Below are 19,166 nucleotides of genomic sequence, written 5' to 3'. Positions count from 1 at the left end.
ATCCTTATAACCTTCGATAATACACATTATTTTCCCCATTTTACAAATGAGCAGAATGAACCTGAAAGGCAGTAAAATTGTCCACATTAGCTTACACAGCCCAAGAGTGGCGGAAGAAGATTCAGTCTGAGGGCACTCAGTGTGTTGATACATACGTTCTATGAATCTACCATGTTCTAGGGTCTAGGTTAAACCCTGGAGATAAAGTGGGGAAGAGACCAAAAAGAAAACAAAAAATGGAGTGGAGGAGAAACAGAGACAGATTCCTGCTGTTATAAAAGGAAACTCCTTCATTCTCGAAATTCAATGCTGGAAAATGAGAGTTGACTGAGATCAGACTCCTGGTACATCTGGCCTAACACCCTGACCATGCATGACATTGCTCTCAAGGAGTACACTGTAGAGGGCAAAGTCTACCACCAAGGTCAAACAGGGCCCCCAAACCCAACTTTTTACTGGATCTGTCTTACTCAAACATCTCTGAACACCCTGACCAAGAACATACTCAAACATCTCTGAACACCTGACCAAGACCAAGTTTATTTGGCTCTTGAATTGTATCTCTTACATGACCGGATAATTAAGAGTAACAGCAGCACCAACAATTTGTGCTCAAACGTTACTTCTGACATCTCTCTTCTGTATCTGACATCTGATCAGTAGGAGGTATTACCAAAACATGTCTTTCTTTCTCAATTGCTTGGACGAACTCTTTACCTCTACCCCAGACCAAGTCCATTTCAAATAATTATAGGAGTATCTATTGTTTGCCATGCCATTAGCATGTGTTAGGTACCTGAGCACTTTACACAGTGAAGCATTAGGATGCTCTAGATTTGGCTTGTGTAGGATTGGGAACCAATTCCACCACTTACTGCTTGCACTAACTATTTGATTTCTCTAAATCTCATCTTCTTCCTCTGTAAGATGGGGTTAATAACAACACCTTTTCATAGAATTGTTATGACAATTAAATTAGATACCCCATATTAAGCACTGTCCTTTGTGCCTGGCACATAAGCAATAATGACTATAATAATAAACATATAACTACATAGCACTTACTATGTACCTGGCATTTTTCCAAATGCTTTACATGTACTAACTCGTTTACTCATCATAAAAACCTGACTGATCTATTAGGTATTACTATTACTATTCTTTAAGTTCTGTGACTGAGGAAACAGATTGAAACAATTTGCCCAAAGGTACATGCCGATATTTGATGGAGCAGGCATTCCTATCAACTCTGCCTGATGCCAGAGCCTGAGATGAAGAGCAATACAGAACAGTGTTTTAGGGACTTCATGTCAAGGGAGACCCTACCTCTTGTCTGGGTTTCAGGGCCTGTCAGCCTCTCTCCCTTCTCTCCAATTAAAGGATGCTCTGCTGCTGAACCCCTGATCAAACTTAGGCCAAATCTTCAGTGACTCTCTTTCAGCCTGTGGATAAAGTTTAGTTCTTGAAATGGTTATTAGGGCCTCCCACCTGCTGTGATTGCTATCTTCAACTTACCATGCTCCTGAGTCAGCCACGTTAAAAGCAACAGACCTCTGGGGTGCAAATATCCACTCTGTCTCGTTCCACCAGGAGCTTTACCCTGGGGATTAATGTCCCAGGGACATAGCCTAAGAGATAGGATGCTCCCACTAACAAACAAAACCTGTATTCATTCTCTTTTCCTTGTTTTTGCATGCTCTAAGTTATTGACAAACTTGAAAACCTAAAGCTTCGCACGTGTTGTTTCATAAGAGCTATTTTCTAATTCAAAGACAGACGCAGGGAGGTGACCATGAATGCCTACATCACATATCTCAGTATATTTGACCCAATCATAATGCCACTCTTAGATCAAAAAATGGCGGTTTCCTTCTAATTTCCATTTCACAGGAGCTAATCCCAAGGTGTTCCCATCATCTCCCACAGCACCAGGTGCTCATCCTACCACATGACCCACCTGGGGTTTCCTGGAAGGGATGTACTGCTCTGTACATGTCATGCTGTTTCTCTTACAGACGTCCCTGTCCCCGTGCCTCCAACACATACATTCTCTCTAATGCTCCCCAGAATACTCCACTGTCCCACTCTCCCTCACTTGTTTTGAGATCGCATTTTGAGATGTGGGGTGTATTCTTCTTTCAATCTGGATTTTATACTTACCCTTTCCTACCCTTCTGGGCCGATCCCTTATTTATCTTCCTTCCCTCACTTTCTGTCACTGGTGGCTTCCTGCTTCATATCCTTTCACTGCTCTTGACAGACTTCTCTTACCTAGTCGATCTGCCCGTCTTTTACCTTTTCAAGTCTCCATGTTGGAACACTAATGGATACCCAGTCTCCCTGAGACTTTATAACGGAGAACCTGTCTACAAACAGTCCCTTGGGGTGGGGGGGGCAGGGGAACACACCTAATTGTCAGTGTGACCTTTCAGTCAATCTGACCTTTCAGATTGGCCCGCCCCACTACTGCACAACTGTACAAGTCCAAAGCCCTATGGGAGATTTATGCAAATTCCAACAGGTTGAGGCTGAGGCATATAATTTGAATGAGCGAGCCTATGGATAGTTTTACTGTTTGAGGTATGCTGCTATTTTTGCTGCCTATGAAATAAATTTAGATCTGACACTCAGCCTTTCCCTTAATTTCTGAAAGAATGAAATGAAGCAGAAAAGGAAAGAAGGGAAAAGGGAATGCACCCTTGTAATATGCATTTGCATGAGCAGATATATTTATTTACTTTTTAAAAGGGTCTTACATGGCGGCTTTGCAAACTTCATGCCTAGAACAGGAGACACCTTTGTTCTTACAAGTTTTTTGCTGGCTGTTTCACCCCCAAACTATGTCCCAACATCACATGCCACTGGCTGTTCTCTCCCCTCCCCTCTCCTTTCTCCCTCTCCATCAACTCCACATTCCTGTCCCTTTCTATGGCACAGTGCTCCATCTGTTTCATTCCCTCAATTCCAGCCACGGAGCTTATCATATTATTTTCCTAAGCCAAAATCCTTAAGAACAATTCTCTCGCCAGCTAGTGAGATAATAAAAACGCTGACCTGCTACACAGAGGTTACCCAAAACTGTCCTGGAGCTCTAGTGACTCAGGGCAAAGCAACCTTTGACTCTTGTGCTTAATGGCCAAACACCTACTCAAGGAGGTAAATACTAAAGGCATAAGGAGGGAGTTTGGCCTGGAAATTCAGGCACACGGTCCTTCCATAAATGATTCCTCGGGTCCTCCTTTTCTCCCTCCAACCACCTCAAGCTGCCCTTTCGAGAATATTCATTAATTTGTATGTATTTCAACCTCATTTTACTTCGTACAACTCAGGACCCAGAAGGAGCCACACTCAGCTCCCAGATGCCTGGGAACAGATTTATTTGTGCCCTACTGCACTCCCCTTTCCGTGAGGGCTACGTATCTGGTAGGACTAGGTTCGGCAATAAGAAACAGTGACTAGACTACGAGGGCTTAAATACTGAAGTGTCTTTCTTACATAAAGCAGTTCAGAGGCATGTGCTGGCTCCATGGGTCAGCAGGATCCAAGCGCCTTCACTGTGTTCTATTATAAGTGAGAAGCAGGGGGCAAGAGGGAAAGGGTGAAGAAACAGGTTCCAGGCTTAACCTCCAGCAACAATTCCCCAAACCACATCACAGAAATGAGATGCCAAGGAGGTGTTGCCTTTGCTGCAATCAGGAGGCTGCAGACTCAGAAAGCCACCATCATTTGACAATCACCCTAACTCTACCAGCATCAAGAAGCTGTCAAATCAGAAAGTCTCCAGGAAAAGCAGGAAGCAGACACCCTGTCTCTGCCATGATTTAAGCCAGCACAATGGAAGCTTCTACTCCTGCCTTTCCTCCCACATAACTCAGTTTTTGATCAAAGCCTCCAAGAATTCATCTAGTTGGCCAGTTGGCCAAGTCATACTTGGTTGGGCTTAAGACCCTAATGGCAGGGGAACCTGGGAAGTGTTCTCTTTCCCAAGGGAAATGGATTCTAACATTTCAGCCAATATATAACAGGAAGGCATCCCTGCCCAGGGTTAGAGCAAGTGTTAAGTGAAGCATTCCACTGTCTACCAACTGTATTCCATTACCATGCAATGCATCACTCTTGAGAAGAATAGAAAGGCTCATCCTAATAGGAGATCTCCTGCTGACCAAGTGACATCCTCAGCTGGCAGCATTTGACAGGAATGGAAAAGAAAGTGAGAACTGGATTCTGGTTTCACAGCATTTAATCTTTGAGTCATGGCTCTATAGAAGAGGGATAGGAGAGACAGAGAAAGAAAAAGGAGTAAGAAGGGGAAAGGAAATGATGTTCTCGCCGTTCCTTTTTGCATTGCTAGGGACTTGGAGTTTGCCCTCTGTTGTAAGTTACTGTTCTATTTCCTTAATCACCTTCCTTATCATTCCTCCTTGGATTTATAAGGTTCAACACCACCATCCATTTATCTTCACAGATTTCTTATTCAAAATTCACTGAAGCATAATTTATCTTTCCACATATCTGTGGGGTAGGGAGGGATTGGCCTTTATTATCTGAGGCACAGAGAGGTTAAATGGCTCACTCAAGGTCACATAATGAGGCAGAAGTATAAAACACCCAATGAAAGGTGCTTCCCAGAGAAACCCTCCAGCTCTAAATGCTTAGAGAAAACCTACAGAGCAGGAGAAGCAGCTAGCTTCAGACTGTGCCATTGAAGGAACAATTAACTGAATATCAAGAATTAAAAGTTGTCTAGCAAGTTTTTTTTTATATATTTCTTTTGAGCTTTAAGATCCCAGGTTTGATTTTTAAGATCAGTTAATCAAGCAAGATTTTTCTCTAACAACACGTTATGTGTGTGTACAATGGATGTGTGTGTGGGCACAAGATGAAATAAAACTGAGCCTCCAGTTTCTCAAAACGATAAAATCGACCATTTTTCATCTGTGGAAACTAAATCTTACAAAGCGCTTAGTTTCTTGCTCTCTTGGGACACAAGAAAACTACTTCGTGGGGTCTATAAAAATAGTCATTCATGTATTTTCTCCAATGTCAGTAATAGAATATTCTGACATAATCTGGAAAAAAGAAAAAAAAAACAGAGTCTGATGATCTGGGTTCAAATCCCAGTTCTGTCGCTAATTACCTATGTAACCTTGGAGTAAATTAATTTCGTTGGGCCTCAGTCTTTCATCCATAAAAGAAAGATGGTAGTTCTGTAACTACCATCTCCTTTCTAACTTAAAAGTGTCCAATTTGATACTAAGCTAAGAGAGGTTTTTACTCAAGAGCTGGAAAGATATTATAAATCTGAATTCAAGCTATTTAAATCTCACTTCTATTTATGATAATGACCTAAACAGGCACTAATTGGATAAATTTTATCCTGTGAGAGCCTTATGAGCTGAAGCAAATGCTTTGGGGTTTAGTAACTGCTGACTTTCAGCACTGTGGCTCAAGCCTGGAATAAAGCTGGTGATGGTCAAGATCATCAGAATACCCCCCCCCAAGCCTTCTCTGTGTTAAAATAATCACAATACAAGTAATTTCAATAGCAGTAATTAAACTCCAATGTGTGTGACAGCTCTAAGTGCTTTACATATGTGATCCCATTATTCCCATATTCACATCACATGGCAGATAAGTCTAATTACATACTAATTCTTTCAGTAGACCGCAGGTTTTGAGAAACAGGTGATGTTGTATGTTTTAGACGGTTTTGTAGTTCTCTCCCAATTATCCACTTCTTTTACTTTTATCAGTATCCCGATATTCATCAGGGTACCCATACATCCCTAAAACACATACAGCCCAGATGTTTTGGGGAGATACTAAGTCCAAACCAGGCTTTGGGGATGAGGCATGTGACTACAGCTAAGCTAATCACCATAATCACTGGCCACAGTGTTTGGTTTGGGAGTGGACATGTGAGCTGGCGGCTCCTGAGAAAGAAGCCTTCTGACACTTCTGATACAGTTTCTCAGACACAATCCTCTTTCTCCCCAAATGTGAAAGATAGGGCTGCTGTTCACACCGACCTTAGAATCACACCGACCTTAGAACCCGCATCAGGTTCTGTGCTGACAGCTCAGAATCTGGAGATTGCTGTGGATTCTGTGTCTCCCTTTCTCCCTGCCCCTCCCCTGCTCATGCTCAGTCTCTCTCTGTCTCTCAAAAATAAATACAACATTAAAAAAATTTCAAAAAAAAAACAACCCAGCCTTCAAAACAGTTCAACCACTTGACATATGTGTACATAAGCCACTAATGCCCCCTCATTGCTTGGTCTAGTTTTATTTTATTTTTTTACATTTATTTTTGAGAGACAGAGAGACATAGAGCACGAGTGGGGGAGGGGCAGAAAGAGAAGGAGACACAGAATCTGAAGCAGGTTCCAGGCTCTGAGCTGTCAGCACAGAGCCCGATGCGGGGCTCCAACTCACAAACCGTGAGTTCATGACCTGAGCCAAAGTCAGATGCCCAACTGACTTTGACCCCAGGCACCCCACCTGGTCTACTTTTAGTTGGATTTTCTGTTACTTGCAACTTAGTGTATCTTTAGTATCTACCACACTGCCCAATACATACAGTTTTGATTGGTCATATTTACTGATCATCTATAACATCAAGAAATATATATTAAATATCTATCTACCAGACACTATTCAGGTACTAGGACATAGCATTAACAAAAAAAATGACAAAAATCTCTGCCCTCATAGAGCTTCTAGTAGGAAAACCAAACCATAAATAAGGTAACAGAGTGAAAGCATGGTGAAGGAGGAAAAAATACAACAAAGAGAAAAAGAAAGGGATTAAAATTTCAGCAGGGACTAAAATTTCAGAAAGGTAGCCAGGAAAGCCTCACTGAGCTGGATACTTTTGTTAGAAGTGAGGGAGCAAGCAGGGCAGTTATTGAGAGGCCTGAGAAAATTGAAATTTAAAAGCTTAAGTTATGGGAAACTGAAACCTAACCAAGCTTAACCAGCTTGTTCCGCTCCTGTACAATTGCTTGGCGCGCCCATGTATTCCTGATCAATCATTATTGCCTGGCACATCCGTATATTCTTGATCAACCATTGTTACTTGGCACATCCGTGTACTCCTGATCAATCATTGTTGCTTGGCACATCCGTGTATTCCTGATCAATCATTGTGATACCCGTACCCCCGGTTGTGGTCTGACCTAAAGGCAGGAACCAATCGAATACTGTTAAGTGTCCAACTTTAAACACCAACCAATCGCAGCTCTGTAACTGTGGAAAATTCCTGATTTCCCCATGACTTGTTTGTACCTGTCTATAAAAGGGGTGTAAAAACCTCTCTCAGGGCCTCTTGGCGTCACCGGCAACGGGGGCGCAGAGGTCCAGGTTCGAACCTGCAATAAATGACCCTTGCTGCTTAGCTTTGACTCTGGACTCTGGTGGTTCATTTTTGGGGGTCTCTTAGACTCTGGGCATTTCATTATCAGGAGGAAGCACACAGCAGGCAAAGAGAATAGCAAGTGTTAAGGCCCCAAGGCAGGGTGGGGACTGCATTGGTGGTACCATTTCAGACCTCACTCCTCACTACATGTGTCAAGATAGCACATTTAGAAAATAGCCCTGAGAGAATGTATGAAAGAAGATCAAACTGTTACTTTATGAAGGCAGCCCTTTCCCCTATGTTAAGACAGTATTTTAGGAGGTAGAGATCCTAACTCATCCTGTTCTGATTCTATCCATGTCATCTCTTTATTACCTAGAAGATCTCGCTCACGCAGCCTCCATTAGAAGCACAAACCCTCAACACTTCCCGCTCCTATTATTCTTGCAAAGGCACTCCTCCAATGAGGATAGTGCATAACAAACTGCACCATCAGTAGTTAACTTAATTGAAATTGAACTGACTGAAGTTGAAATACTTCCTAGAGTAAGATGAGCTACAGGCTGGGATCACTAGTCATCCAGGAGCCTTGACATGAAACCACACAAAGAGAACCCCTTATACCAATGTACTGCAAAGAGGAAGGACCTCTCCACTGCATATACTCTCAAACAGAAGCCATAACACCTTCCTAACTACAATTCATCGTGTTTTCTACTTCACTGTTGTTTGAATGTGATTTTTAAAGTTGATAAGCACTCATTCATAAATCATGCCTACTCACAGCTGGATTTCAAATTTCATATGTTGACATCTCAAACCCAGCATGTCCCAAGAAGCATTCACGTCTCATTTTATTTTAAATATTATTCCATCAAGGTAGGGGGCAGATTTTTGTTTTCAGGGGAAAATTTCACAACAGGCTCTACACCCAAAACAACATTTAGGTCAAAACCAACCACATATTCACTTTTCGTTTTCTTGCTGTTATGTCTCGAGGTGATAGATGGTATGCATCTGTCTTTGCCCTAGCAGAGAAAGCATAATCTCTTTACAAATGCACAGGCTATTGCCACGGAAATGAACATGAGGTAATAAATATATCATTATGAGTGCCATCGTATCTAGTAGGTGGGTAATGATTGCACTTCACATTTAGAATCTTTTTGGTGATTTATAAAACATTAGCTCAGTAATCCCCTTAATGCCCTCAGGAGGAGAAGGGCAGTTTTATACCAGTTCTGCAGATGGGGAGACTGAGAGAGCAATTATGAGATTTCCCCAAGAGCAATGAGGGAATAAGAATCAAATGTCATTCATGCAGAGCTGGCAACCCCAGATTTAGTTGTTTAACAATCCCATCAGATGCTCCCCATCCTCAGATAACAAAACACCTTCACAAAACAAAGCACAGAGAACATGACAGAGCAATCAAGTGTATACTACGTTTCAAAGGTCCCTCCAAGGGGAAAGCCTTACATTGTCTATTTACATAAAGTAGAACTCGTTTTCATGGTTTGTGAAAGACAGAGGAAGAAAAATGTGTTGCAGAGACGGCACTGAATGAAAATACGGAGTTAATGCACTGCCAGGCATGGATCTCCACACATGGCTTTCACAAAAGACCCCTCTCCCTGCCCCTATCCTTGAACCCTTCCTTCCAGCCTTAGCATAAAAGATTCCAATTCTCTTCCATAAAGCCAGCTCCCCCATTTGTGCCCCACTTTCCAAAAATGATGCCTTCCGATTAAGTACCTTTAATCTCTTCCCATTTAGCCTTTGAATATTCTTCATCTTAGAAGTTGGCTTGAGGTGAACATGACGTCTTTCACGGGGTCTTGCTGCTTTCCCTCAGGTTTCTCTACAATTTGTTCTAACTGCGTGACTGCCAAGATCCTCCAAATTCTAACCACTGTCCAATTGCCTACAAAAATCTCTTTTTTTTTTTTTTTATCCTGTTATTGGATACAGCAGTGATTCTGTCCTTTGGAACATTGCCAATGACTCTCATCAAATATAGTGGAATTTTCTCTGTATAATCTTTTAGCAATATGGCCAAATATCAACTCTTCTCTCTTTTTATTTCCACTTTATAATCTCTTAATTTTATTGCCAATTTCAGTGCTGCTTCTCTCCTCACTGCCCTTCCCCACAAAGACCTCCACACAGGGGTCTGCTCCAGAGCACTGGCCTTGCACCCTTTTGTCTACACACTGTCTTATCCTTATCCATCTGTTTGTATCAGGAGGACTCATGTCTCCATCTCCGATATCTCACCTTCACATGTAATCCAGTTCAGTATTTCCATCCATTTATAGGATGAATTCCCCTTATTGGGAAAGAAATTTCCATTCTCATCCCTCTCTCCTCTCTAGAAGTAGGGCATACTAACTCCAGGTGAGTTAACTAACCAGGTGAAACCACATGCTAGGGCATCAATTGGGCCATGTGAATTGCAGACAGAATTACTGCATCGAAAGATAGGTCCAGCCAACCCGCCTTCTCTTTGCTTCTTTACTGGTAAGCATTAAGCATTTTCATCCATAAAGGGAGAGCCAGTGACACAATTTGGACTTGACCGGTGAAGAAGAGGTCTCCACTCAAACTTGTGTCTACACTGTCTACACAGTAGTCTTTTATTGGAGAAAATGGACACAAACCCAAATGATGGTGATGATGATGATGATGATGACAAGTAACAGGAGTTATCGAATCCTGAATCCTCTGGTTAAATATCATCTAATGTCATTTCATTTTATTAAACCCCACTGATGAGAAATACCTGAATAAACAACCCAATGTCACTACAAATGTGACTCATACTGTTCTATTCCAGAATGACTCATTTTTTCCAATAATTCCATTTTCATGCATTGAAATGAATTTCATGCATTGTCTCTTTCTAGTCCTATAAAATATGAACACTGAAGTTTTTAAATGTATTTCTCTCCCTTTAATCTCCTCTACCCAACCTGCCACCATAGCCACCAGCCCTTTCTGGACTTCGATGAACAAGTTTATTGGGCAATCCAAACTAGACTCCGAGAATTTAATCCTTCTTCTTCCAAAGCAAGAACTGTCAGATCAATCACCTAAATACCCAGTTCAGGAGTTTATAATGGCTCCTGATTACCTATTCAAGTCCAATCTACTCAGGAAGCTTTATACACCCTCCACACCTGGTTCCTCAAAACTTCCCAGACATTCTTTATAAATTGTTCCAAACCACAAGGCATTCTCCTTCTTTTATCTTCTTTTGTACTTAGAAATACTATGATAGTTCAGAGCATCACTTTAAAATTATTCCATATAGGTTAGATTTGTCCCTCTACTTCTTTATAAGTTGCTTATAGACAGAGGCATTTCCTGTACTACCTGTCTGAACTCAACAATACCCCACAAGCCCTAACCACCTCAACACTGCTGAAAATATAGAAAATGCTACATAAATCCATTTATTAGTCAATAGTGACTAATACTTGCTATAGTTGGTTCAACTTTCAATACTTTCCATACCATTTATAATTAAATCTAAACTTTCCAAGGTCCACATGGCCCTACATGCATGACCTGATCTGACCTTACCACCTACCTCTCTCACACTAGGCAGGAGAGCCTTCTCTCTGTTCCTCAAACATACCAAGGTCAATCCTTCTTTAGGAATTTAGCACTCTCTGTTTCCTCTGACTGGAATGTTCTCACAGAACTTTTCATCACTTATACTGTCCTCTTATTCCAATTTTGATTCAAATAGGCCAGTGCCTCCCTACGTCTGCTCACACTGTCCTTTAAAGAAATAGCCCTCGTGGGGGCACCTGAGTGGCTCCGTCAGTTAAGCGTCCGACTTCGACTCAGGTCATGATCTCTTGGTTCATGAGTTCGAGCTCCTTGTTTGGCTTTGTGCTGACAGTGCAGAGCCTGCTTGGGATTCCCTCTCCCTCCCTCCCTCTCTCTCTCTCTGCCCCTTCCCTGATAATGTGCTCACTCGCTCTCTCTCTCTCTCTCAAAAATAAACATTTTTAAAAACACAGCCCTCTTGGTCACACCAAAATATTTCTTAATCCTTTACACCTTGCTTTGTTTTTCTTCACGGCACTTACAACTCAAAAAGTTTGTTTGTAATCAACTGTTTCCTTATCTGGAAATATAAGCTCCATTATGGCCAGGATTTGGTCTTTCTTATACCCTGCTGTACATCCAATACCTTGAACAAAGTCCAGCACGCAGCAGATACTTAAATATTTGTTGAATAACTGATTGATATAAAGATCATTAACATCTGTCTTGCAACTCCTTCAATTCATCTGACTAATAATAAAGCACTAAACATCTTTGTTTAAGGTCATGTACATACAAGACAACCTACATTCTAGCCATGGTAGTGGGGAGGGGCTCAGACATTAGAATTGGCAGATAGTTTGCAGGGATTTAGGCATAAGAATGAAACGTAAAGTTTAGGGACCAAGAACTGATAAATCTTCTCAAAAGGCAAAAAAAGCCAGTGTTTCCTGTATTTTACTTCAACTTTACACAACCAAATTAAAGCATATAAAATGATTGAGGGGAAAAAGGAGTCCAAAGTTTCTTGAGCAACTACTATGTTGAAGATACTGTGAGATATCTGGTTATGCATTTTAGTTACTGATTCTATATACCATAGTTTACATGCATTAGCTCACTTAACTCTATTACGACATGATAAAAAGTACTGCTGCTGTTATCAGCCCATTCTGGAAATGAGAAAACAGGTTCAGACAAGTCACAGTGGCCTGCTGCAGGTTAGATGACTTGTGAAGCTACAATGCAGATTCACCTTTCAGGTTCCAGAGGCTGAATTCCACTCTGTCCCATGTGTCCCCTTCCAGTGGGAACATTTGGTCATATCAACAATGCTTCCTGAAGCATCTTCATCTGCTCTTTGACTTTCTGGACCACACCAGACACATTTGTCTGGTTTGGTCCTTCACAAGCTAACACTCAAAGGACTGGTCCGTCCCTTCTAAGAAATGCAATCACCATCATATCTAAGAGAGAAATCAGTTTCTTTCCTTCCTATCACTCAAGGAAGCTTTACAAAGCGATGCTTTCTAAAAATGATAAAATCAGATTGCTCATCTGATCCACATTCTCCCAATAGCCAAAGAGCTCTCCTGGTTTCATAGAAAGCAATAAAGGTGACAGTGTGCTTCCCCCCTTTTTAAGAGGTACTATAGTTACATGTTAAATATTAAGTGAAAAACAAAATGAAAATTATAATAATAACACTAACACCTAACATGTATTGGGCACAGAGCATATGCTAGGAACAAGTGAAGTGTTTTATATTTATACTTTATTTAATCCTCAAAACCACCCAATTACATAAATAGTAATACTATGCACATTATATAAACGAGAGATCAAGCCCGAGGGAAGTTAAGAATTTTGCACAAGTTCATTTAGTTAGTAAACCTAGTTCTGCTAGCTTTAAGCACTATATGACTGTGTATCATATCTTCAATACTCATGTATTTGGACTCTGCATTATAAAGCATGCTCTCTTAAATTTAAGCTTATTGAAGCCTGTAAATACACGTCTCTCAAATGATCCTGAAAACTGTGCCCAAGTACCTTCCAGGCTTGTGCCGATTCCCTAGAGCAGATATCATAACTAATCACAAAGGTAGCTGAAGTTTCTGAGAAGTTTCTTATTCAAGAGCAGGGACCCTGTGCCCTCCACACTTCATTCTTAGCACATAAACGAGAATCTGAAACACTACTTACAATCAACACATATTTTTTGTTTAATAAGTGATTATCAGAATTGTCAAAATTAGGGATTTAAGAACAAAAAAGCCAAAGCAGCAAAGAAGTCTTTGGTGAAGGGTGTCCCACCCTTTCAAGAGCTGTCTGTGCCAGTGAAGTTAAAACCCTCTCCACTGCCTTGGGCCTTTCTCCATCCATGCTTTGACTCCTGCCCGGTCCATCGTCAGTGTTCCAACCATCACCACAAAATCCAATTTCAACTCCAAAGCTACCAACTCAATATTTTCTTCAGTCATCCCAATCTCAAGTACTTTCCTCTGTCTTTCATGATGACTCACAACACTGAAAATCACAGAAATCCGGGGACCTTAAACCAGAGGCCTCCTCCCTCATTTAGCCAAGAAGAAAGAGAATAGTTATGTACAGCATTTTGTTCAAAGTCCTAAAACTAGCAACAACCAAAGCTGAGACTTGAATGTAGGTCTTCTGATATTTAGTTTCTACTCTTCGGGGACTTTCATCTCCTCTTCTCCCCACCTACCCACCCAATGCAGGCCAGTCCTCGAGGAAAAGCCCAACTGGAACCCATTACCATTACACTTAAAGCAGTGGTATGGCTGCTTGGGTTCTGTGGGCGCCGCTTAAACAAAGAAGCAAGGTAAATGCCAGAGGGGTGACATTTGTCAACAAGCATTCAAAAGCATCTACAAACGAAGCATGAAATGGACTTCAAAAGGGAGGCCAGCTGCCCATCCTGAACCCATGTCTATGGCTCTCCTTCACAGAAATCTCCTGATGTGCAAAGGAAGGTTCTTTGATCATGTGTATGATAATTCCAAGTCACGAGTCAACAGTAGTTAATAAAACATCATTACGGCCTGAGTCAATGCGCAAAAGTTACATAAATATTCACTGAAACAAATACTACCAAAGGAAAAAAAAGTGTCAGTAGGATGTCCACATTATTGTAACAATTTGTTAAAAAGTTTTAAATACCAAACTAAAAGGCACCTATAAAAATAAAGTTCTATTGGAATGCAATGAATTGCTATTGGTATTGCAATGCTATTGCAATGCTCTAAATGATTGAACATAGGGATTTAGCTATTAAAAAATAAAACAGGAAGGAAGGAAGGAGAAAGGGAAGAATAAGTATCTATCATTATGGCAGGCACTATGGATAAAGAAATGCAAGGCCATGATTCTTGACTTCAAAGACATAAGAATTTAATGGTATGTCTGAAAGTCAATTTATAATCTAATATTCTATTATAGATGATTAAATTGAGACCCAAAGAGGTAACATGACCTGCCCAAGGGCATGTAGTGTATTAGTCTGGATTTTTCCCCTCTCTCCCCTATTTCCTGCGGCAAACTAATCACCAGCATTCATTGTGAATGTTAACCCAAATTATTTGCTTAACATATGAGTAGTAATATTCTTTCTAAACATGAATCACCCAACATTTAAATCCACATAATTTAGTTTTTAAAGTCAGTTTATGAATTTATATCTTATATACATACAAAAACATATATATTATGTATTATATATCATTATTATACTTACATTAGAAATGATTTTCAGAAGTAAATAGATACCATACTTGGGCTAGCATGCACAGACTAGTTGCATGAGGAAAAAGTTCCCACATGAGGCATTCTGATTATCTCTCCCTCCCTGCCAGCAGGTACTGGTTCCCAGATGCTCAGTGTGGCACTGCAGCCATGTTCACTTTGGCATCAAGACAACTGATATAATCAGAGGTCCCAGATAATCTTTTCCTTCTTAGCTAAGTTGCACAGCCTACCTGTTGCTGAGAAGCCCACTTAGGGACCATGACAACATGACAGCATTAGCTCTGTGCATTTCACACACGTAGTCCTCACCCTTTTACTAGTTACAAGAACAAAGCCAATTGATTGCAAAGCCCCGAAGAACATACTGCCAACCAACACATACAAATTACTGACCTTCTTGTTTAAAAGCCCGTGGGTGTTCAGGGACCAATCGCATAATGTATTGGTCCTCTGCATGAAAAAGTCGGGGCTGTAAAATCCCTTTCTTTTCTGAATTATTTATCAACAGCAGGGAAAATGGAAAACTAAAAATGTACGCGTAAAGCAAAAGCAAGGCTCTTTCAGGTCCCTGGTTGCTTAGAGATATTTTTTGACCCTGACTCTAGAGTTGCTACATTTACCCTGTAGAATTAAACGTGGGGGCCTTGTCAACAGTAATGGGACATGGGCACTGAATTCCCTACATGCTGTGTTCAAAGTGCTCCTTCCTGAACTCTGTTCTTCAAAAAGGGGTATTGTCCTAGTTAGTAATGGCTGGGGCCATTAAAGCTTCCCTTTCCATTTATAGGAAAAATACAGTAATGCCTCATTTATCCAATGGCCTGACTTCTATCATCTTAAATTCTTAGGAAGACAGCCATGACCCTGGGAAAGGAGACTCTGAGGCAAATAATGGCCACGAATCCCCCATGCTTTATTCTACCAGAGAATACTAGAGACACTTGTAGGCTAGAGAAAGGCAGGTTAGATTTTACTGATTGAATAAGCCTTCCTATCTAATCCTGAGTCATTGAGTAGACAATGTTCTTTCCATTTGCTGTGCCCACAGCCTGGAACACCGCTCTTCCAGATACCAGCATGGTTTGCACCCTCCCTTCTCTCATGTCTTTGCTTATATGCTCTTTCTCAGGGAGACCCTTCCAGACCATCCCATATAAAAGTGCATCACGGGGCATCTGGGTGGCTCAGTTGGTTGGGCGTCCGACTTTGGCTCAGGTCATGATTTCGCAGTTCACAAATTTAAGCCCACGTCCACCTCTGTGCTGACAGCTCAGAGCCTGGAGTCTGCTTTGGATTCTGTGTCTCCATCTCTCTCTTCCCCTCTCCTGTTCTGGCTCTCTCAGAAATAAACATTAAAGAAAAAAAATTTAACTGCATCATGGCCCATGCAGCACACCTATCTCCCCCACCCCCACCCCCCCGTCACTTCATTTCTCTCCAGAGTTCTTATCACTGCCTAGCATACTCTAGATTTACCTGTTTATTGTTTGACTCCACCCAACTAGAACATGTGCCCCACTGATAACAAAGTTCTGTTTTATTCCCTGATATAAGCCTGCCTTCTAGAACAATACCCGATGCTTAAATTTCTCAACTGACATTTGTTTCATGAATGAATGAATGAAGTAAGGAATGAACAAATCGTTACCTGAGCTCAAAAAGCTGATGTGTAATATGTGCCAAGGAAAACCACGGTAAATATTATTTCTAAAGCTGATTTAGTAAAAGTGATCTCTCCTCAATGGCATTTTCCCCCAATTTTTAAACATTGTGGTAAAATACACCTAACATAAAATTTACCATCTTACCTAGTTTTAAGCATATGGTTCACTAGTATTAAAGACATTCACGTTGGCGCTCAATCAGCAACACCATCCATCTCCAGAACTCTCTTTGTCTTGTAAAACTAAAGCTATATACCCATTAAATAACTCCCCTCCCACCTAGCCTGTGGGCACTACCACTCTACTTTGCCTCTATGAATCTGACTATTCTAAATACCTGGAATCATACAATATTTGTCTTTTTGTGAGTGGCTTGTTTCACTTAGCATAATACTCTCTATGGTTTACCCATATTGTAGCAGGTGTCAGAATTTCCTTTCTTTTTAAGGCTGAATAACATTCCATAATATGTATATACCACATTTTGCTTTTCCAATTATCAGTCCAGGGACATTTAGGTTGCTTCTACATTTTTGCTCTCGTGAATAAAACTATTATGAACACGGGTATGCAAATCTCTAAGAGCCTGCTTTCAATTATTTTGAATATCTATCTAGAAGGGGAATTGCTGGATATGACATTTTATCTATTTTTAATTTTTTGAGGAACTGTCAATTTTCCAAAGTGGCTGTACAATTTTAACATTCCCACCAACAGTGCAGAAGAGTTCCATATTTCTCCACATCCTTGCCAATACTTCCTTTTTCCGTCTTACAGAATTTTTTGACCCTCAGTCTTTCATTTAAACCATCATTTGTCAGGTTAAGCCATAAATAATAACACACACATTAAAGAAGCAAATATAAAAGGTAAAGAAAATAAGATTTAAGGATACATCTATAATATGCCCCAAAGTAGAGAGCTAAGAGGAAGAAGGATGAAAAGAGATGAAATAGAATAAATTACATCCAAATGAGAGTAAATTTAAAACTCCAGCAGCTTCGGTGGGGAGCCTGAGTAGCTCAGTCAGTGAAATGTCCAACTGTTGGTTTCGGCTCAGGTCATCATTTCACGGTTTCGTGTGTCCAAGCCCCATATCAGGATCTGTGCTGACAGCATGGAACCTGCTTGGGAGTCTCTCTCTCCCTCTCTCTCTCTGCCCCCCTCCCACTAGCACTGTCTCTGTCTGTCTGAAAATAAATAAACAAACAAACAAACTACAGGAGTGTTGAAAGGTAAACATGGCAGCCATGCCAGTGCTATTTTGTGATTTGTTGATTTTCTAAATCCTAAAAATAGATAAAGGGCACAACTCTCTAGCCTCCCTCATGTCTTGGCTCCAAAGCCGTAAGCTGTTCCAACCTGCCCTAAAAAAAATAAATAAATAAATAAGTGGTTTGCTTGAGGCCAAGAAAATCATCACAGGATATACTTACACTTGATTCCCTCCCCTCCACTATAAGCTGCTCAGCCTAGGTGGCTATGACATGAATGTCATTTAATACCATACACTCTCTCTGGGTGAGACGGGAATTATCCCTTTACCCTCCCTACCTCACTAATAGGCAGGGATGATATCTGCCTCCTCTGATCAATGCCACATTTTTAACATAACAAAGTTAAAAGGACTACCTGCTTTGGGGGGAAAAATAGCTTTCTTGATGAGAAAATTTCCTAAGGTTTTGGATAATCCATAAGCAAGATCTCTCTGGGCACACTGCCTCAAAAATTCATCAAAATTCATAATCAAATGACTATAATTTGAAAGCATTTTCTGATGTCTTTTAGGTCTCTAATATCCCAGCTATTTGAACCTTCTGATACTTTAATGCTTTCTCTACATTTAGCTTACCAATCAGAATGGGAAAATTAATGCCATAAGGGGGGAAAAATTGCTAGCTGATCTAGTGTATACATACTCTTTGAATTTTAAAGGACAAAGAATTCAAATATCAATTTGGAAAATATACATCATAAACAAGGCAGGGGCTTACTGGAGCACCTCTGTCTTGTTACAAAGTCTTTCTTACATAACTAGGCAGGGTCCTTATACCACCAAGGTATGTGCTAATATTTCACAGCTCTTTAGGGATCTACTTCTCCCTGAAATGTCCCTTAATGAATAAAACTTGAGAAGCTGACGTCTCTCTCTCTCTCCATGAATACTTAAGCATGTGTACCCCTTGGGTAGGGCTGCTCTGAGTTTTGGGTTATAAATCACTCCTAAGCTAAAGTGAGGAAAGCATTGACCACTATCATAACAGAGGAAAAATAAAAACATGCATGTGATGAAGCTAAACAAAGACACAGAGGCAACTGGATGTTAATACTTCTCCAAATGGTAAAAGCTACAATCATGCATCCATAGCAAAGTATATTTTGTAGCCATGAACAGTTGTATTTTTTAAGTAACTTTACTAATCTGGGCAATGCTCATGAAATAAGTAGAAAAAATTAAATTATCAACTGGTAGCTGCAATGTGAATTTCAGAATGTAGAATACAGACATAGGCATAGAAAACTATATAGGAAGAAATATTCCAAACAGGGCTATCTGAATATCTTAATGTTACTGCAACATAAATATATTATAATTATGATCTCTTTTATAATTTTATTAAACTTGGTGTTTTCTTTATACATCTCTCTGTGTGCTACAAACTCCCTCGAAGGACATTTTTCAACTGCCAAAGTCCCCATCCTGGGTTCCAATGTACACCAAGCTTCTGACCTTCCATGCTCCTCCTGAAAGCAATGTGTCCTATGGCCACCCCAAAGGAGTAACTAAATGCCAGCCATCTGGTCTGATAAATGCCAATG

This window comes from Prionailurus viverrinus, chromosome D1, assembly GCF_022837055.1.
Source record: "Prionailurus viverrinus isolate Anna chromosome D1, UM_Priviv_1.0, whole genome shotgun sequence".
NCBI classification, from domain to species: domain Eukaryota; kingdom Metazoa; phylum Chordata; class Mammalia; order Carnivora; family Felidae; genus Prionailurus; species Prionailurus viverrinus.
The sequence above is the reverse complement of the archived record's forward strand: the minus strand, read 5'-3'. Positions refer to the sequence as shown.